Source organism: Ambystoma mexicanum, chromosome 4q, assembly GCF_040938575.1.
Source record: "Ambystoma mexicanum isolate Mex_15411 chromosome 4q, UKY_AmexF1_1, whole genome shotgun sequence".
Classification (NCBI taxonomy): Eukaryota; Metazoa; Chordata; class Amphibia; order Caudata; family Ambystomatidae; genus Ambystoma; species Ambystoma mexicanum.
Window position 1 is genome coordinate 534,207,808 of NC_090928.1, and position 13,029 is coordinate 534,220,836.

Sequence of the window (13,029 nt, forward strand, 5' to 3'; positions counted from 1 at the left end):
TCAAGATGGCCGCCTGATTTCGGAGCTCTCGCTCCACCGCAAGATCCGTATCTAATACATCCATCTGTAGGCTGTTTTAGGGGCCGTGAGGCGGCTCTGTCAACATACTGGGTGGCCGGGCACAACGTGTGAAAATCCTGGTGGAAAATGGCTTGAATCCATCAAGTTACGGCCATGTGAAGTTTGACCGCCGCCTAGCGCTGTGGACATCTGGCGGCTGGAACCACACGTATTCACCCAGGAACCGGGGCTGTGGAGGAGCCGCAGGCCGCAGGTGGGAGGTGCCTGGCGTGGCGGTTTCGCGCCTGATCGGGGTCTGGCTGAGACCAGTGGAGGCGGCGAGAGCTGCTGATCCTTACCTCTGCTCGGACTTGCGGTGCTGTGCTGCATGCTGGCTGCGGGCAGCGGAGGGTAAAATTAAGAAGTGCGAACTGCTGCCTCCTTGGTGCGACATCAGAGCGGGATCGAGGACGGATCCTGATCGGAGACGCGTGCGCCCGATTCGCTTGCCTGGACTCGTCACACTCTGTGGTACCGGAGGGCGGGCGGGTGTGAGCATCGGGTACATGCCTGGCACTGGTGCCCCCAACTCCTCCTCCCTGGTCGTGACTCGGCCGGTGTGGGCGCCCGAGGACCACTGATCTCCGCCGAGGGGAGCTGCCATTCCTTCCGAGGGAAGAAACATTTTTGGTTCCGTGACGGCAGAGCCCGACGGACGTGGATGGGCGCCGTGGCAGCCTGCAGGGAGAGGTGCTGAACTCCCGGGTACTCGCACATTCTAACGGGATCCCAGACATCGCTAGTCAACACTTCTTGACTGACCTGAGAGACGTGGGGAGCAGCCTCGGGGCCTTCAACTCATGGAAACCGGGGTACGTACCGGTAAGACACGTATGCTACATACGCAAAGCTACAAGCACGGCCGAGGAATAATACGATAACAGACTGTATACGTGGCAGAACACAGTCCATCTGAGCTAATGAGCGCTGGTGCACTCCTAAGTGAGGCGAAGCGAAGCACGGAATCATTTAAACCTTCCATTTTACCGGAACACGTTAAGCTCTAGGGGACAGCGGGGGCTGCCTCCATACCAACACTCCTACCGGAGATAGACATACACTGCTCTTGCTGACATGGGGGAACCACACAAGTCGGGCAAGTCATCCAAGACCCCTGGAAGTAAAAAGAAGAGCCCGATGGACACCTACACGAACACTCAGAGCCAGAATGCTACGGCGGACATTCACCCAGAACCCGGAGGGACTGGGGAACATGATTTGGGGGAACATGAGGACAAACTAGCGATGTTGGTACAGAATGGGTTCTTGGCAGTAAATGTGAAGCTGGATGAAATAGTGGCGACCATAGGCTCCATGAGGGCCAGGATCGACAAGGAAAGCGCTCGAGCTACAGAAACTGAAAATAGAATATCCGTCAATGAGGACACTATTGCTCGCCATAGCCAAGATATATCCCAGATCAAGGAAATGGTCAGTAAATTGCAGAACAAGTGCGAAGACCTCGAATCCCGGTCGCGAAGGAACAGCGTACGTGTGGTCGGCGTGTCGGAATCCTTTGGGAATAACCAAATGGAGAAGAAACTGGAGAAGCTGTTCAAATCCTTATTTGGTCCTGATGCATTTTCAGAACATTTCTTGATTTAAAGGGCTCATCGAACGCTAGCGCTGACCCCCAAGCGTGGGGCACCGCCACGTACAATAATTGCCCGTCTCCTGAACTATAGAGACAGAGACACGATTCTTCGACTAGCTAGGGAGGCCGGCACGCTTCAATTTGAGGAAAACCGAATACATATCGATCCAGACTTCTCAGCTGCGGTTCAGGCGAGCAGACGATCATACGAACCTGTAAAGAAACTCTTGAAAGCGCGCCAAATCACGTATGCCCTAATATTCCCAGCAAAAATGAGGATTCAACATGCTGGGAGAGCGCACTTTTTTGAAAACCACTCCGAAGCCCTAGCATTCATAGAATCGTCCATACCCCTGCCTCCCAGAGGAGACAGACCTACTCAGAACAACAGACCCCGTCCAGCTGATTGAGATGTAAGGTTGCATAGATTTGTCCGAACTTCTCTGCAGTCACTTTTTTCTGGCCTGTGATTATTTAGCACTATAGACGGCCTCACAAACTTATGAGCAGGTGGAGCGCTGGAGGGACGGAATTTTCGGCCATGTGAGGCAACATGTCCACCCCTGGAATGCTCCACAAGTTGCAGTGGGAACATCGTCAAGTTGGGGTAGACGGTGAGGGTCTAAACAATCGATCTAAAACTAGGAAGGTGGGGAACTATTACCAGACATGGTGCCCAGATTGTCATATTGCAAGAGACGCACTCCATGGATAATACTAATGAATGCATAATGCCTGGTTGGGGCAAATCAAGGTTCTATACGAATTACTCATCCCAGTCCAGAGGGGTCGTCACCTTGGGATTCAAACTGGAAGGCCAGAAAATTGAGCCCCTTGGTAGGTATGTCATTGTGTGGGGTGAGATCACTGGACGACAAATATTATTGGTTAACAGTTATGGTCCTAACATTGATGACCCAGTTTTTTATACCGATATATATCAGATAATCACTTCCATTGATGTGTCCACCATAATGTGGGGAGGGGATTTTAATGTTGCGCTCAACTCCAGGTTAGACAGGTCCAGTACGACTATCAGGCCACTCAGCAAAATTGTCCTTACCTTACAAAATATCCTACCACAACTCTCGCTTGAAGATGCCTGGCGGGTGCTACACCCGGAAAGTAGAGGATATGCATATTACTCTTCGGTACACGATTCGCAGTCTAGAATTGACTACTGGTTTGTCTCCCCCGCTGTACTTACTGCGGTGCAGACATGTGAGATACTGCCCCGCACACTGTCTGATCATTTCCCGATTGTGATCGAGATTGATCTTTGTGACTGCCCCAGACCTATCAAAAGATGGAGAATTCCCAGGGGGTTGCTCTGTGACACCGGTGTCGTGGAAGGATTGCACATTGAAATCGCAGAGTTCTTGGACAGGAACATAGGCTATGTTGACAGATACTCCACGGTATGGGAATCTTTGAAAGTATGGGCAAGGGGAACCCTGTTGTCCAAATCAGTGGGACTCCTTAAATGGGTCCAAGCCGAACTAACCCAAACTGAACTCAAACTGGGGGAATTGGAGGGGGTTTATGCTCAGACACAAGACAAGGCAACATTGGCTGAGATACCGACACATTTGCAAGAATATGATAGGCTGGCCACTAGGGAGGTGCAATATATGGCTACCCCGATTCACGCCCGTAGATACGGCGAGGGTAACAAGGCTGGCAGGACGCTGTCTAATCTATTGAAACAGGATAGACATCTCAGCCGGATCACGAGCATACAGACGCCACAGGGGGAGGTCCTTCTGGGGGAACAGGAAATCAATATTGAGTTTGCTAAATTCTATCAGCAATTATATAGTAACAAGGATACCAAAACACCCACTGAAATTAAAACATACTTAGAATCACAGAGGTTGCCTACACTCACCGAGGAGGCACGACTGGCCATGGACCAGCCTGTTACAGCTGAGGAAATCGCTGAGGCGATTAAAGGCTTGGCATCCACTAAAGCTCCAGGATCCGATGGAATAGGAGCAGAATTCTACAATTCCATGAAGAACTAGTACCTGTGCTGTTGCAGGTGTGGGAGGAATCACTACAGAGCAAAACACTGCCCCCCACGATGAGCGAGGCCATTATAACTGTGCTCCCTAAACCCCGGCGTCCGCCACAGGACATTTTGTCCTACAGGCTGCTCTCCTTAATAAACACTGTTGCCAAGATATTTGCCAAAGTGTTGGCCAATAGGCTTCTGCCTGAGGTCCCAAACGTACACCCTGATCAAAACAGGTTTATCCCAACCAACCAGGTCCACGGCCCTCAACCTCCGCAGACTCTTTGGGATCATGGCTCAGATAGATCCGAAGAGGACAGCAGTGGCCGTATCCTTGGACGCCAAAAAGGCCTTTGATTCAGTGTCATGGGCCTATTTGTTGGCGGTGTTGGAGGCGTTTGGTATCGGTCTTCATTTCATTTCATTACATATGTGAAATTGCTATACACAGAACCTGGGGCGCGAGTGCTGACCAATCGAACTATCTCTGATCTGTTCCTGTTGGGGAGAGGCACCAGGCAGGGCTGCCCATTTTCACCTATATTGTTCGCATTGACAATAGAACCTATGGCGATTGCGATCAGGCGTAGACACTCGAATAGGGGTATTAATTTGAAGGGGACCACCCAGCTGATATCTTTATACGCGGACGACACCCTTCTGTATGTTTGCGAGCCGGAAAACAATATCGCTCCCCTTATGACTGAGATTCAAGAATTTACTGCCCACTCGGGATACTCCATAAATAAGGCCAAATCCGAGGTATTCCCATTTACACCAACAACCATATGCCCCAACTCTATATATGGACTCAAGTGGTCTACAGAGTGCATCAGATACTTGGGAATATTGGTCTCGAGGAATAAACACACGCTTTACACGGAAAACCACGAAAATACACTTCAAGCCCTGAGCACTAAATTGCTGTTGTGGGACCGCCTCTCGATATCACTGCATGGAAGAGTAGCGGTCCTTAAAATGATAGTTCTACCCAAGCTGCTATATCTTTTTGTTAATATCCCCATATGGCCGGGCCGGCTCTTTTTCAATAGGCTTAGATCAATGGCGACAACCTTTCTTTGGAATGGAAAAACCCCTAGAATAGGATGGGAAAAATGATTGAGCCATATTCCTCTGGAGGTATAGCCACACCTGATTTTGAGTTGTACTATTACACGGCCCATGCCCAATTTCCGAGGTACTGGTATTCTGAACCTACTAGGCCCCCACACGCAGAGATAGAAACACTCACCACACACCCTACTAATATAAAGTCTGTGATATTTGACACATGCGAGTTCAAGCCGGTGAGTTGTACAGTTGGTGCATGGAAAGCCATATTTAAAAAACTAGGTGTTTAGTCCCCCTATAACCCAGAGGTTCCCCTCTGTAACTACCCTGGCATACCACCTACACATGACGGCGGCTTACGTGAGGCCTGGGATCCCAATGAAGAGATGAAGATGGGTGATCTATTCGTTGATGGGAGGTTCGCGACCCTGCAGGAAATTACTAGAGCTTTTGGCAGGGGTCCGCTTAGGGTGCTGCAATACTATCGTATGCGATCAGCCTTTCAGAGACACTCGGCATCCTTCCCCGAGGAACCCCCTACTCATCCCTGTATACAGTTGGTAACATCCGGTGACAAACTGGGGATATCAAGACTATATGCTGCGGTCCAAACACACTCCCCCTCAACTAACATGGTTAAAGCAAAATGGGAGAGGGATCTGCAGAACTCCATAGATGACTAGACCTTGGAAAGGTACTGCTCACTCACCAAACAAGTCTCCCTAAATGCTGGCCTGCGTCTAATTCAGTTCAAAATTGTAAACAGACTACACTTTACTCCAGCTAAAATAGCACAGTTTGCACCGGATGGGTCGGGAGAATGTCCCAAATGCAAGGCAGATGGGGCGGGTGCATTTCATATGTATTGGGGGTGTCCGATAGTGGCGGGTTTCTGGAAGGAGGTGGCGGAGATGTTAGAGGAAATCACACAAGTTCCCCCTGCACTAACCCCGCAGAAATACTTGTTTGGAGACATAGGCAAATGCTCTGAAAGGACCAGAAGATTGTTTAACGTTTCATGTGCAGGGGCTAAAAAATGCATTTTACAAAAGTGGAAGAGTACTGGGCCGCCCACCATGAGACATTTTCTTAAGGAACTAACATATGTTAATGAAGCTGAAGAGCAGTTTGTCATCACACGTCCAGCGACGAGCAGGCCCAAAGACATATGGTGGCCCTTCAGAATGTACTTGTGTGATAATATTCCAGAGGAAGATGATACTGTGTAACCCTGATTTCTATACGATATGTATTCAATCTGACGTTTCTGTACTGTGGTAATGATGTAACTGAGCTATGTATCTCTTGATCACTAATAAAAAGAGTTTAAAAAAAAAAGAAAATGGATGAGCTAACAGGAGAAACAAGGGGCTGCGAAGAGGCCTAAAGAATTTGTGTTGGTCAAAGTCCAAAGAGGGAGAACTTTAAGTAACCCTAGGAGCAGACGTCCCAGGAAAGCATGATGTTGGTATGATAATAAAGATAGGGCTGGACTTCAGGCGAATAGATTTGTGATCAGTTTTGTTAGCAAAGTTTGGAGAACTCTTTTCTTGTAACTTAGCATTACCCTTGGGGCTAAATGATACATAAAGAATAGGTTTCTTTTCTTCTGTTGCCCATTTGGCTTTTAAAATAGGTTGTCCGGACACAGGCTTACAAGAGTAGGTTTAAAACGTTTATGTTGAAGAATGTTATCACAGATGAAGATGCATCTGGTGAATCATGTTTCGAGTTACCACATCCTTGATACTATCTTTTTTAAAAATGTTCTTTATTGGCATTTTAGAAAACAACATGAACAGTACAACCTGAACCCCCCCCCGCCCTTTCCCCCCTCCGGGAAGCACAAAAAAGGAACCCTGAAGACCCCAAAGGGTGAGCCAAGCCACACCACCATTGCATTTCACAAAGTCCATCTAGTCTGTGTATTGTGCCAGTTGGGAGTATAGTGGCAGATTTATACAGTCCTTATTCCCAGCTTCAGGGATCAGGCGGAGACCCGACCCCATAGTCCGGTACCGTGGGAGACCCCCGTGCATCAGGAGACACAGAACCTTCCTTCTCTGACTGACTGAGAAGGTACGCTATATACATATCCCACTTCTGGCTGCCCCCTTGATGGTTTCCTTGCATTATTCCCCAGTGCGTCTCCATATCATTACAGTACGGTATGTCACCTGACCATTGTTCAACTGTCGGGCTCCGCCTCAGCCCCCACACCATGGCCACCCAGTGTTTTGCTAAAACCAAGAGGAGACCCCCTAGAGACCTAGTCTCCTTGGGCAACTGTCCCGTATACCCTAATAGGGCCACTACTGGATCTGGTGCAAGCCGCTGCCCTATAATGTCCCCGATTACCTCAAACACCTTTTGCCAGAAGCACGCCACCTCTGCACACTCCCAGGCCACATGTAGAAAACCCGCCCTCTCCTGACCACACCGGAGACAGGCCCCGGACCTCTGAGGAAAGTAGCCCTGTAACTGAGCTGGGGAGTAGTAACCCTGGTGTAAGAACTTGAAGTGTATCAACTTATAGTTCGAATTAACAGCCCCTTCCTTGGTCATCCTACAACAGTACTCCCATACATCATCTGATATGTCGTGCCCCAAGGACCTTTCCCACTGTCTGTTCGAGGATAACCCAGCCTTGGACCTGCCCTTCGTCGTCAATTCATACAGCTCGGAGATTATATGCCTCCCTATATCTCCCCCTATCACCTTATCTAGCAACACGGCCACCTCAGGTGATGCAGGAAAAGTGGGAAATAGCCGCTGTAGCGTTACCTTCAGTCTATAGTACAAGAACACCTCTAGTGCTGATAAAGCTCCCTTTTCCTTCAGCTGACCGACAGAGATAAACCTCCCATCAGGGAACAGCTCTCCCCATGTAGTGACCCCCAACCGCTTCAACATGGCCACATAACCCACCTCACCAGTCAGGGGGATCCCAGGGACAAACACCGGCGGGAGTCTCGGTGAATAGAGAAGCCTCCCATCCACAGCCCGCTCTAGGAGCACCCAGGCCCAGCATGTCAGCCCCACCAGGTTCCTAGGGGGCCGGGAGCACCTTGGGCCGTTAGATTGACCGACCTCAACAATGCTGGAGATGCGACTGACCTCTCTATCTCCACATGCCTATGTTCCGCAGCCATTTCGTACCAATATCGAAGATAACTGGCTTGTGCCACTTTGTAATATAACTCAAAATCGGGAAGTGCTAACCCTCCCTCCCGGATTGGCGCCGTAAGTTTCTCCCAAGACACCCAAGCTTTCTTGCCCGCCCATACAAACTGTAACACTGACGACCGAAGATCTCGGAAATATCTCTGGGGTACCTTTACAGGCACATTTAGGAACACATACAGAAATTTGGGGAGAATAGCCATTTTGAGCACCGAAATCCTACCGTAGAGATTAAGCGGTAGTGAGGCGCAGCTCACCATCGTTCAGTTAGCTAAATCCAGCGTTCTCACGTAGTTCCCTGCATAAACCACATTTTCCTCCCTGGCCACCATGACCCCCAGGTAACGAGTGCTATGCCAATCCCACTGGAATCCCCAACTATCCTTAAAGTGAGATACCCCGCTCGTCAATGGGAAAATAACAGATTTACTGGTGTTTATATGTAGCCCTGAAAATTCGCCAAAGCGCCGCAGATCTGACATAATCGGATCCAAATTGGTTTCAGGGTGGCAAATAAACAGGACCATATCGTCCGCATATAACGAAATAACCACTTTGTGAGTATGCAGCTGAACCCCGCGCTGTAAATGAAATTCCCGAACCCACTCCGCCCACGGCTCTATCGCCAGGGCGGAGAGCAGAGGGGACAGCGGGCATCCCTGACGTGTCCCCCGCTCAAGTGGCGAAGCCCGGGTGCTCCGTCCATTCACCCTCACCCTGGCCACTGGTTCAGTGTATTGAAGTGACACCAAGGATATAAAAAACTCACCTAGGCCCAGTCTCCGTAAAACAGTAAACAAGAACGGCCATGCAAAAAAATCAAATGCCTTAGTGGCATCTAACAGAACCGCCACCACCGATTCCTACGCCGGCAGCGCCGACATCAGGCCAAATATCCTCCGCACCCCAAAGGAAGTTGACCAGCCAGGAATTAATCCAGCCTGATCCGCCCTAACCAAAGTGGGCATCAGCGGTGCCAGCCGCTTCGCTATAACTTTCGCCAAGATCTTATTATCAGCGAAATCGGAAGGTATGATGAACAGTCCCCCTCTGGTTTCCCGGGTTTCAAAAGTATGACCACAACGGCCTCACGAAGTGTATCTGGGAAGCGTCCCCTAGAGACTGCTTCTTGGTACATCGACAACAAGCGCATTGCCAACTTCTCTACATACCACTTATAAAATTCGGCTGTGAAGCCGTCAGGGCCAGGAGATTTCCCACCCGGTAGAGATTTAATAGCGTCTACCACCTCTTCTAATGTCACCGGCCCATTCAACCCCACCCTCTGCTCCTCTGAGCACCAATATAGCCCTACCTCATCCAGAAACGCCTCTAAATCTGCTCGGGACGCCGTTAATTGTGATGAGTATAGGTGGCCATAGAATTCTTCGAATACCTGGGCAATGTCCCCATCGGTGTAACGTCGAACACCATTCCCATCAGTGATCGCTGTCACCCTATTATCCCTCGCACTCAATCGAATTTGTTTAGCAAGTGACCGTCCCGGGGCCTGCCCTTCACCATACTTCCGGGGAGCTGCTTTATCCCACATATATTTAATTTCCCTTTGCGCTAGTGCCTGATACTCCTGTAGCTTCCGCTTGATGGCCCCTTGCTGAGCCCAATCCGGAACTGGAGCCACCTTTTGTAACTCCTGTAGTTCCCCCTCGGTATCTGCCATATCTTTCCGTAGTCTTTTCAGGGTTCCCAGCTCCTTGGCGATACATTCCCCCCTAATCACACATTTAAAACCCTCCCACAGGACACCAGCTGATGACACCGATCCCTCATTGATCTCAAAGTACGTATCTATGGCCCTCGATAGTTCCTCCTGAAAGACCTTATCTGTAAGCGCTTCACTCTTAAACCTCCAGGGGCGCCTCACCCGATCCCGACCCTCTAAACGAATCGACAACAAAACTGGAGCATGATCTGACAGAGTACGTGCCAAAATACCCACCCTAGTGGATCGACCCATAACTGCCCGCGATACTAGGAAATAATCCAGGCAAGCCGCCGAGCCATGCGGTGCCGAGTAGTGCGTGTATTGGCTCACTCCAGGGTTCCTCGCCCTCCAAACGTCGTTGATGTCCCACACTGGGCATATATCACGTAATTTAGTGGAAGTCTTGCTGCCTGACCGCATTGCGCTCCCTGTTCTATCTAGGGATATATCCAATATAGAATTAAAGTCCCCAGACCAGATAATTTCCCCCTCCGGGAGTGACCCCAGTTGCCGCTCTACCCAATCTAGGGGTTCAGTAGTATCCTGGTTGGGACCATAATAGCTTATCAATGTATCTAGTCTCCCCTGAATAACCCCCAACACTATCAAGGCCCTACCCTCCGAATCTTTCACCACCTTGACCAGCCGGAACCCCACCGACTTATGCACCAGGATACCTACACCCCTGGAGTAAGAGGAATAAGACGAAAAATATCTATGGCACCCCCAGCTTCTACCAAACTTAGACTCAGATTCCGATGTCAAATGGGTCCCCTGAAGGAAGGCCACCCCAATCTTATGATGTTCCAGATACTGCAAGACTTTCCGACATTTGGGCTGACTATTAAAACCTCTAACATTCCAGGTCATGAGATGTACTGACGCCATCAGCAGATAATAAACCACTCACTCCCCCACCTCCAGCAAACCCCATGGGTCCCCAAGTTCCCAATGCGCACCATCGGTCCCCCCGCCCCCCTCCCACCACCCCATTGTACCGACAACCCCCCAACTTGTCAGTGGTCGCCCCCTTCCCTCCCCGCCCCTCCAGCCCCCACACCCACAACCCCCCCACCCATGCTGGAATCCCCAACTTTCCAGCACCTCAACAACCATCAACATTTTCAAAATCAGCTTGCGCTCCGGGGGCAGCTACGAGCCCAACCCTCCTTTGCACCTCCACAGGATAAATGTCTCTGCTCACAAATCCATCATGAGCTATCCGAAGCGGCGGCAATAGCTCTAAGCTGTAACCATGCCAAAGGGTGTCAGGCCTCTCCCATCTGTGATCTAGGAGACCTCGGCAACATGTCAAGAAAAGAAGAGGCCTCCTCCGGAGACTGAAAAAATTACGATTTCCCCCCCGTGGACCACTCGTAGTTTAGCGGGGTATAGCATCGCATATTGCAGATCTTTGTCCCTCAACCGCTTCTTCCAAAAAAGATTTCCTGGCCGCCTGCACCTTATCGGAGAAGTCCGGAAAGAGTTTAATCACATCCCCCTTGTAGGACAAGGTACCCTTCTCTCTAGCTTTACGGAGTGCCACATCCCTATCTCTATAGTTCAGTAGGCGGGCAATCAATGGTCGAGGTGGGGCACCCGGAATCGGCCTGCGGCCACTGGGGATCCTGTGTGCCCTCTCCACAATACAAAGCGGGAAGAATCCGTCCGAGCCCAAGGTCTCCGGCAGGATTTCCTTCACCAGTGATTCCATGTCTCTTTGGCCTGCCGACTCCGATAAGCCGACAATCCGTATATTGTTCTGGCGGGATCTCGATTCGAGATCATCCTGCTTCTCCCGAAGCTCTCTCAGGGCTTTCCTGACTTCTGACATTTCACCTGAGACCGCCGTTGCCACACCCTCTACCCCCGACAGGCGCCCCTCCGCTTCATCAAGCCTTTCTCCATGCTTGTCCAGCCTGACCTGCATGTGGTCTACCTTACAAGTCAGGGTATCCAACTTGCCATCCAAAGATTGTATACCGGACTGCAGTTGCAGTAGCATAGCTTTAATGTCTTGAAAGGCTGCCACCGGATCTGTTTCATGCCCTAAACTCGGCGTCTGCTCCATCTCGCTCACCGGCCCCCACTCTTGGCCTGTGTTGACATCTCAAAATTCAATTTGGATTTCTGTTTACCTCCTTTATCGGCCTGGACATGGTTAAGTTGGGCACAATAGTATCGTGTAGGGTGTAATGGCCAAGGCCACCCAGGCACCTGTCTCTCGATCCAAGGGGTCTGAGGTATCAGCAGGGGTTCCGTACCAGGCAGGAGAGCATGCACCAAGAATCCCCCAGACCCGACTCCACAGAAGAGGAATGCCCACAATTTGCTCCCAGCGAAGTCTCACCCACCTCCACACCATCAAGGTAGGTCCTCCCCGCTTAGCAGCACAACATCACAGCCACTACTGCATTTGGTTCCTTAGTGCACCACAGATCCCCTACACTCCCAAACATACCAATAGCCGAGACGGCAGGGGCCGGAGGGGTATGGAAGGGGGAGCACCCCCCATCAGTCAGCAGATTAATGAGCATTTCACGGGTGGGCTTAGCGCCCCCCCCCCGGCGCCTGCTCACATAAGCGAGCTGTCAGCAGATAAATCACGGTGAAAGCAGCTGTTTGGGCGCCCTGAAGCATCACCTAATCAGGCCTCATGTTACGCCAGCGGGCGTGGAGCATCAAACTCAGGGCGGGTAGCCAATACCCCCAATGTAGTTCCTCTGGGGGCTTATGAATCTTCCTGGTTCACCTCGCCGGACCTTATCCCCCACCTTTTCACAGGACTAGCCTCCAAGCCCTCCAGTCACGGGTCCAACATGACGAAGTCCTCCTATCCACCAAGATCCTTCGACTAGTCGGGATATCTCCACAAAAGATGCCACCCGCGGGGGGGTGGGGGTGGCTCCGCCGGAGTCCGCGGCCACAGAGCAGGGAGGACAGGCGCCGCAGGGCCAGACGGGCAACGCCGCCCTGCCCGCCCGCAGACCCCCACCACCGCCAGGCGCACAAACTTCTTCCTCACCCCTATGAGCATGCAGGCCCGCCACTTGGGAAACAGACACCGCCGGTTCACCTTTCCGCGGCCGCCGCTGCTGCTCCCAGCCTCGGCCGCCCCTGACGCGCAGCAGCCAGATCTCCTCCGTCCCCTGAGCTGCGGTCTCCACAGCACGCAGTCCGTGGGTAGACTGTTCCGCCAGTCTGGAACGGGCCAGCGCACTCCTCCCACACCTGCTTCCTGCGCCGCAAAGAGTACCCCGTCGGATCGCGCTCCTCAGGTCGCTGGTGTCCAGGCGGGGGCGGGCATCGCGCTCCGCCTGACCCCAGCAGCTGCCGCTCCGTATGCAGGGATCTTGGAGGGCCGCCTCAGCACTGCTCTGC

At 51.3% G+C, this 13,029-nt stretch overlaps 1 protein-coding gene across 2 annotated transcripts in view; it reads left to right on the top strand.

Annotated features, from left to right (window-relative positions):
• The window catches only part of ARFGEF3 (ARFGEF family member 3), a 1,236,769-nt gene that overhangs the window by 1,203,859 nt on the left and 19,881 nt on the right, over positions 1–13,029 (top strand). The gene's annotated exons all lie outside the window — the stretch shown is intronic.